The sequence below is a fragment of the Callithrix jacchus genome, chromosome 15, assembly GCF_049354715.1.
Source record: "Callithrix jacchus isolate 240 chromosome 15, calJac240_pri, whole genome shotgun sequence".
Taxonomy (NCBI): Eukaryota; Metazoa; Chordata; class Mammalia; order Primates; family Cebidae; genus Callithrix; species Callithrix jacchus.
The window spans coordinates 74,268,992-74,277,071 of NC_133516.1; positions in this window are offsets into that span (position 1 = coordinate 74,268,992).

An 8,080-nucleotide genomic window follows, 5' to 3' on the forward strand; every position below is an offset into this window, starting at 1 on the left:
ATGCAAATCAAAAGCACATTGAGATACCATCTCACGCCAGTTAGAATGGTGATCATTAAAAAATCTGGAGACAACAGATGCTGGAGAGGATGTGGAGAAAAAGGAACACTTTTACACTGTTGGTGGGAGTGTAGATTAGTTCAACCATTGTGGAAGACAGTGTGGCGATTCCTCAAGGCCTTAGAAATAGAAATTCCATTTGACCCAGCAATCCCATTACTGGGTATATATCCAAAAGACTATAAATCGTTCTACTATAAGGACACATGTACACGAATGTTCATTGCAGCACTGTTTACAATAGCAAAGACCTGGAATCAACCCAAATGCCCATTGATAATAGACTGGATTGGGAAAATGTGGCACATATACACCATGGAATATTATGCAGCAATCAGAAATGATGAGTTTGTGTCGTTTGTAGGGACATGGATGAATCTGGAGAACGTCATCCTCAGCAAACTGACACAAGAACAGAAAATGAAACACCACATATTCTCACTTATAGGCGGGTGACGAAAAATGAGAACACATGGACACAGAAAGGGGAGTACTAAACACTGGGGTCTATTGGGGGGAAAAGGGGAGGGCCAGTGGGAGGGGGAGGTGGGGAGGGATAGTCTGGGGAGAAATGCCAAATGTGGGTGAAGGGGAGAAGGAAAGAAAAGCACACTGCCATGTGTGTTCCTACGCATCTGTCTTGCATGCTCTGCTCATGTACCCCAAAACCTAAAATCCAATAAAAAATTAAAAAAAAAAAAAGAATATGCCCACATATGTACAGTTTTAAAATAAATATACCAATGCCCTTCAAAAAAAAAAGATGCTAATTAATTATTTAACATAAATTCATATGAACTGGGCATGGTGGCTCGTGACTATAATTCCAGCACTTTGGGAGGGCAAGACAGGAGAATTGCTTGAGCTCAGGAGTTCAGAATCAGCCCAGGCAACATGGTGAAACCTCATCTCTACAAAAGATACAACAAAATTAGCCAGATGTGGTGGCACTCACCTGTAGTCCCAGTTACTTGGGAGACTGAGGTGAGAGGATTCCTTGCACCTGGAGTTCGAGGCTGCAGTGAACTGAGATCATGCCACTGCACTCCAGCCTGGGCAACAGAGTGAGACTCAGTCTCAATACATAAATAAATAAATAATAAATAAATAAATAAAATCTCTATGTTCATTTAGAGAACAGCCATGGCAACACTAGCCTGTGCCAGGGCCCATGTAGGGACATCCAAATTGAAATGCAGTCATTTATGAGTTAATTCATCAAGTGACTAACCTCAGAGCATCTGGTTTAAAACAATTTCAAACCTTAGGCTTGACAATAAGAATATAGTCAGGATGCTGAGTAAAGCATTTGTTCTTTTCTGTGCTCACGCTTAACATGGAAAAAATATTTCTTACCATTTTCCACTGCAGTCCTTGGCACTTAGCTAAAAGAACAGAAGTATCTGAAGCAGATACATTAAGTTTTCAGAGAATTACATTCTACTGGGGAAGGGAAGAAGGAGGATAAAATGATAAAATTCTGAGGTATTGTTTGGTTTCAAATAAAGAAACTAAGGCCCTGGTTATCTAAATAGCATTGCACAGCTAGATGGAAGGATGACTGAATTAGAACAAGGTTTATGGCTTTCCAGGAAGAAAAATGTTCAATTTCTTCTAGCTCCTCCATCTGAATATTCATTAGATTTAAAATAATGCCTAATTTAGGATAAATGTTATCTTTCATATGATACATTTTATATGTGTTCATCTACCTATGAAGTGTTGTCAACATATTTATAATTTGCTGGTCCTGTAAGAGGCATCTTATGGAAGTCTCATGCTCTGCATTTTATAATCTTTAAGATGATTGCATCTTCCATGACATCACATTAATACACTAGCAGACGCTCTTTCATTGGTTCTCTTTCATGGCCACTAGTCCCTTTTCCACTATTGCAGCTGTTTTGCTGACCTTATTTCCTCACTGGGAATGTGCCCAGTCAGCTGTGGAAAACAAAACCCAAGAAACACAAAATTTAACAGTTGCATACATTTATTTAAAAATAACAATGAATGCAGGGCTTCTTATGTTAAAAATCATCTATACACATGTTTCAAAGCCAGAGTGCACCAAATTTCTAAAATAAAGCTTTCAGAAACATTAGCGGGCGTGAGTGGACTTGGTAAGCTGATGGTCCCCAAGCCAGATGTGAAGATAAAATGCTGTGGCAAGATGCAGCAGAGTTTTCCATGTTAAACACATTTTCAAAACTAATAAACATGGTGACTTGATAAGACCTCGAATCAATAAAGGGACTCAGGGTAGAATCTACACATGTTCTACAAACGGAAGTCTGTTATGATGAATGCTTAAAGATGGGTTATATACATGTATTCAAAAATATTTTAAAATGGCTGGGCATGGTGGCTCATGCCTGAAGTCCCAGTATTTTGGGAGGCTGAGGCGGGTGGATCATTTGAGATCAGCCAGGCCAGCTAGGTCAACATGGTAAAACCCCACCTCTACTAAAAATACAAAAAATAGCTGGGCATGGTGGCACGCCTGTAATACCAGCTACTCGGGGGCTGACACAGGAAAATTGCTTAAATCCGGGAGGTGGAGGTTGCAGTGAGCCTCCACCACTGCACTCCAGCCTGGGCGACAGAGTAAGACTCTGTCTCAAAAGTAAATAAATAAATGAATAGGTATATTTATATATGTATATTTATTTATATACATATATATATTTTAAAGCATCTGTAGTATGCTCAATATCGCATATAATGGATTGTTAATGTTAATTGTCTTTGTGTTTCTTTCCATTACATAGATTATTTGTGATAAAACTTGAATTCTAGTCTTGGCAGCTACAGCAGGGGCCCAGAATATTCCTGGGATCCTCCTGACTGCCCACCTGGAATATGCCTTTTGATTTTTATTTTTAACCTCATCTGGGACTGTGCGGGGACTCTGTGGGGCATATATCATTCATTACCATTTCAAATGCAAGAGACTAATATATGCAGAAAAGCTGTCTGTTTTGAGTTGTCATTGCCATTCTTCCATTAGGGCATATTCTCAAGATCTTCTGTTGTTTTTAAATGCAATACAAGCCAACAGCTATTCAGGGGTCTCTAATTTCTCATGTATTTGGTCTTTAATAGAATACATTCATATGTTTAAAAGCTACTGTCCTTTTTTATTATATAATCTGTATTTTTGAGATCCTTTGAGCTTTTTTGTTGAATTTTGATTTCCTTCTAATTATAGCAATTTGGTAACTTCTGTGTCTGAGGAAGGGTTCAGAATGAGAAGGATAGGGGAAATGAATAGAATGTCAGCTTAAATGTGACAGGCTGTAAGACCATGGTTGATGGGAAAGAGGAGGAAACAGAGGCCTGTGCTGGGGAGCAACTCAGCTACAGGGTAGGCTCAGAGGGAGACGGGCAGTAGTTGAGTTTTACTTTGAATCATCCTCTTGTTTGTGTAGCTATTCACTTATTCAAAGACTTCCAGTCTGGTTGTGATGGAGTAGCATTAGACTTACCATCCTATCATGAAGACTATAACAAATGCACAAAACATATGAAACAATGGTTTTCAGGCATTGGAGTGGCTTAAAGCCTTGAGCTACGTTGAGCGAAGGGAGGCACTTGATATTTATCCTGGCTTTCTGCATGAAGGTGATTTCTAAACCACAGTGTGGGAAAATTTAGTCAAGTAGAGAGCAGCAGGGAAGGGAAGCTGGGCAGGGAATCAGGAAACGCTGCTTGTGGCTTCTGTGATTGCGGCAATTTGTGTGTCAGGGTACCAGATGAGAGACAGCAGCTAAGATATTATTCTTTAACATTGTATAAGGCCTCCTGTCAAGTCCTTTGCTAAATCTTAAACTGAACATGTTTGGAGCAAGATATCATGATGCCTATAATGTTTACTAGAGACTCTCTTTAAATATAAGGATACAGAAAGGTTAAAAGTAAAATAATAGAAAAAGAAATAGTATAATTATAGAAAGCAGAGGCTTTCTATACATTAGTATCATTGCCATACTGATATAGCTGATGTGCCTACATTAATATTTCCAGGGATAAGGATGTAATTTTTATCCTTCTGATAAAGGATAATAATAGAGGGTTAATTCTTCAGGAAGTGTTAACTGTCCTAAAGTGTATTCACCCTGTATGCCTCAGTAACTTTCAGAACTAAGAGAAAAAAAATAGTCAAATTCACATTTTAACATTTCTCTTTCGATATCTGATAGAATAAGCAGACAAAAAATGGGTAAAGATACATAAGATTTGAATTTGAACCACACTGTAAACAATTTGACCTAATTGGTCAAATTTTGAGAACGTTATACCCAACAACAGCAGAATACATATTCTTTTCAAATGGATATGAAATATCACCAGAATAGATCATATTTTGGTCCATAAATAATTTTGGATAAATGTCAAAGGTTTAAAATCAGACAGAGTGTGTTTCTTAACCACATGAGAACTGAGCTGGAAATCAGCAACAAAAAGATGATCAGATAAACTCCAACTGTTTAGAAATTTATCTACATAATATATGGGTTGAGAAGAAATCACAAGAGACATTGGAAAATGTTTTTAACTGGATGATAACGAAAATGCAACAAATAAAAAATTTATTTATTTATTTATTTATTTATTTATTTATTTATTTATTTATTTTTTGAGACGGAGTTTCGCTCTTGTTACCCAGGCTGGAGTGCAATGGCGAGACCTTGGCTCACCGCAACCTCCACCTCCTGGGTTCAGGCAATTCTCCTGCCTCAGCCTCCCGAGCAACCGGGATCACAGGCACGCACCACCGTGCCCAACTAATTTTTTGTATTTTTAGTAGAGACGGGGTTTCACCATGTTGACAAGAATGGTCTCGATCTCTCGATCTCGTGATCCACCCGTAAAAAATTTATTTTTTATTTGCTTTTTGTTATCTGTTATCTGTCTTAAAAAAAAAAGAAAGAAAAGAAAGATGAGGGCAGAAGTCAATGAAATGAAAAAAAGACAAACAATAGAGAAAATCAACAGAAACGAAAGTTCTTTGAAATGACTACTATAATTGATAATTCCCTCGTAAGACTGATAGAGAGAGAGAGGGAGACTGAGGGAGAAACATACAAATCAGATTATCAGTTACCAACATCTCTAATGGGACGGGGGGCATCACTGCAGATCTTAAACATATTAAAAAGATAACAAGGGATTTACAGAACTCTCCACCCCAAATCCACAGAATACACATTCTTCTCAGCACCACATCACACCTACTCTAAAATTGACCACATAATTGGAAGTAAAGCACTGCTCAACAAATGCAAAACAACTGAAATCATAACAAACAGCCTCTCAGACCATAGTGCAATCAAGTTAGAACTCAGAATACAGAAACCAACCCAGAACCGCACAGCTTCATGGAAACTGAACAACTGGCTCTTGAATGTTGACTGGGTAAACAATGAAATGAAGACAGAAATAAAGAAGTTCTTTGAAACCAATGAGAACGAAGACACAACATGCCAGAACCTCTGGGACACATTTAAAGCAGTCTCTAGAGGAAAGTATATAGCAATAAGTGCCCATATGATGAGAATGGAGAGATCCAAAATTGACACCCTATCGTCAAAATTGAAAGAGCTAGAGGAGCAAGATCAAAAAAACTCAAAACCCAGCAGAAGACAAGAAATAACTAAGATCAGAGCTGAACTGAAGGAGACTGAGACAGGAAAAACCCTTCAAAAAATCAATAAATCCAAGAGCTGGTTTTTTGAAAAGATCAACAAAATAGACAGACCACTAGCCACATTGATTAAAAATAAAAGAGAGAACAACCAAATAGATGCAATAAAAAATGATAAAGGGGAAATCACCACAGATTCCACAGAAATTCAAACCATCATCAGAGAATATTATAAACAACTCTATGCACATAAACTAGTAAACCTGGAAGAAATGGATAAATTCCTGGACTCCTGTGTCCTCCCAAGCCTAAACCAGGAGGATGCTGAAACTATGAATAGACCAATAACAAGGTCAGAAGTCGAGGCAGCAATTAAGAGCCTACCACACAAAAAAAGCCCAGGTCCAGACGGATTCACAGCCGAATTCTACCAGACACACAAAGAGGAGCTGGTACCATTCCTTCTAAAACTATTTCAAACAATCCAAAAAGAGGGAAGCCTTCCCAAATCATTTTACGAGACCAACATCATTCTGATACCAAAACCCGGCAGAGACCCAACAAGAAAAGAAAACTTCAGGCCAATATCCATGATGAACATAGATGCAAAAATCTTCAATAAAATATTGGCAAGCCGATTGCAACAGCAAATCAAAAAACTTATTCATCATGATCAAGTAGGATTCATCCCGGGGATGCAAGGCTGGTTCAACATACGCAAGTCTATCAACGTAATTCACCACATAAACAGAACCAAAAACAAAAACCACATGATTATCTCAATTGACGCAGAGAAGGCATTTGACAAAATTCAACAGCCCTTTATGCTAAAAACCCTCAATAAACTCGGTATCGATGGAACGTATCTCAAAGTAATAAAAGCTATTTATGACAAACCAACAGCCAATATCATACTGAATGGGCAAAAACTGGAAGCATTCCCTTTGAAATCCGGCACTAGACAAGGATGCCCTCTTTCACCACTCCTATTCAATATAGTACTGGAAGTTCTAGCCAGAGCAATCAGGCAAGAAAAAGAAATAAAGGGTATTCAAATAGGAAAGGTGGAAGCCAAATTGTCTCTATTTGCAGATGACATGATAGTATACCTAGAAGACCCCATCGCCTCAGCCCAAAAACTCCTGAAACTGATAAGCAGCTTCAGCAAAGTCTCAGGATATAAAATCAATGTGCAAAAATCACAAGCATTTGTCTACACCAATAACAGACTTAAAGAAAGCCAAATCAAGAACGAACTGCCATTCACAATTGCTACAAAAAGAATAAAATACCTTGGAATACAACTCACAAGGAACGTAAGGGACCTCTTCAAGGAGAACTACAAACCACTGCTCAACAAAATCAGAGAGGACACAAACAGATGGAGAAACATTCCATGTTCATGGTTAGGAAGAATTAATATCGTGAAAATGGCTACACTGCCCAAAATAATTTACAGAATCAACGCTATCCCCATCAAGCTACCATTGACTTTCTTCACAGAACTGGAAAAAACCACCATGAACTTCATATGGAACCAAAAGAGAGCCCGCATAGCCAAGTCAATTCTAAGCAAAAAGAACACGGGGGCGGGGGCATCACACTACTGGATTTCAAACTATACTACAAGGCTACAGTAATCAAAACAGCATGGTACTGGTACCAAAACAGAGATATAGACCAATGGAACAAAACAGAGGCACCAGAGGCAACACAGCATATCTACAACTATACAGTCTTTGATAAACCTGACAAAAACCAGCAATGGGGAAAGGATTCCCTGTTTAACAAATGGTGTTGGGAAAACTGGCTAGCCATGTGCAGAAAGCAGAAACTGGACCCCTTCCTGACACCTTACACTAAAATTAACTCCAGATGGATTAAAGACTTAAACATAAGACCCGGCACGATAAAAACCCTAGAAGGAAATCTAGGCAAAACTATCCAGGACATAGGAGTAGGCAAGGACTTCATGAACAAAACACCAAAAGCATTGGCAACAAAAGCCAAAATAGACAAATGGGACCTAATGAAACTCCACAGCTTCTGCACAGCAAAAGAAACAGTCACTAGAGTGAATCGGCAACCAACAGAATGGGAAAAGATTTTTGCAGTTTATCCATCTGACAAAGGGCTGATATCCAGAATTTACAAAGAACTCAAACAGATTTACAGGAAAAAAACAAACAAGCCCATTCAAAAATGGGCAAAGGATATGAACAGACACTTTACGAAAGAAGACATATATGAGGCCAACAATCATATGAAAAAATGCTCATCGTCACTGGTCATCAGAGAGATGCAAATCAAAAGCACATTGAGATACCATCTCACGCCAGTTAGAATGGCGATCATTAAAAAATCTGGAGACAA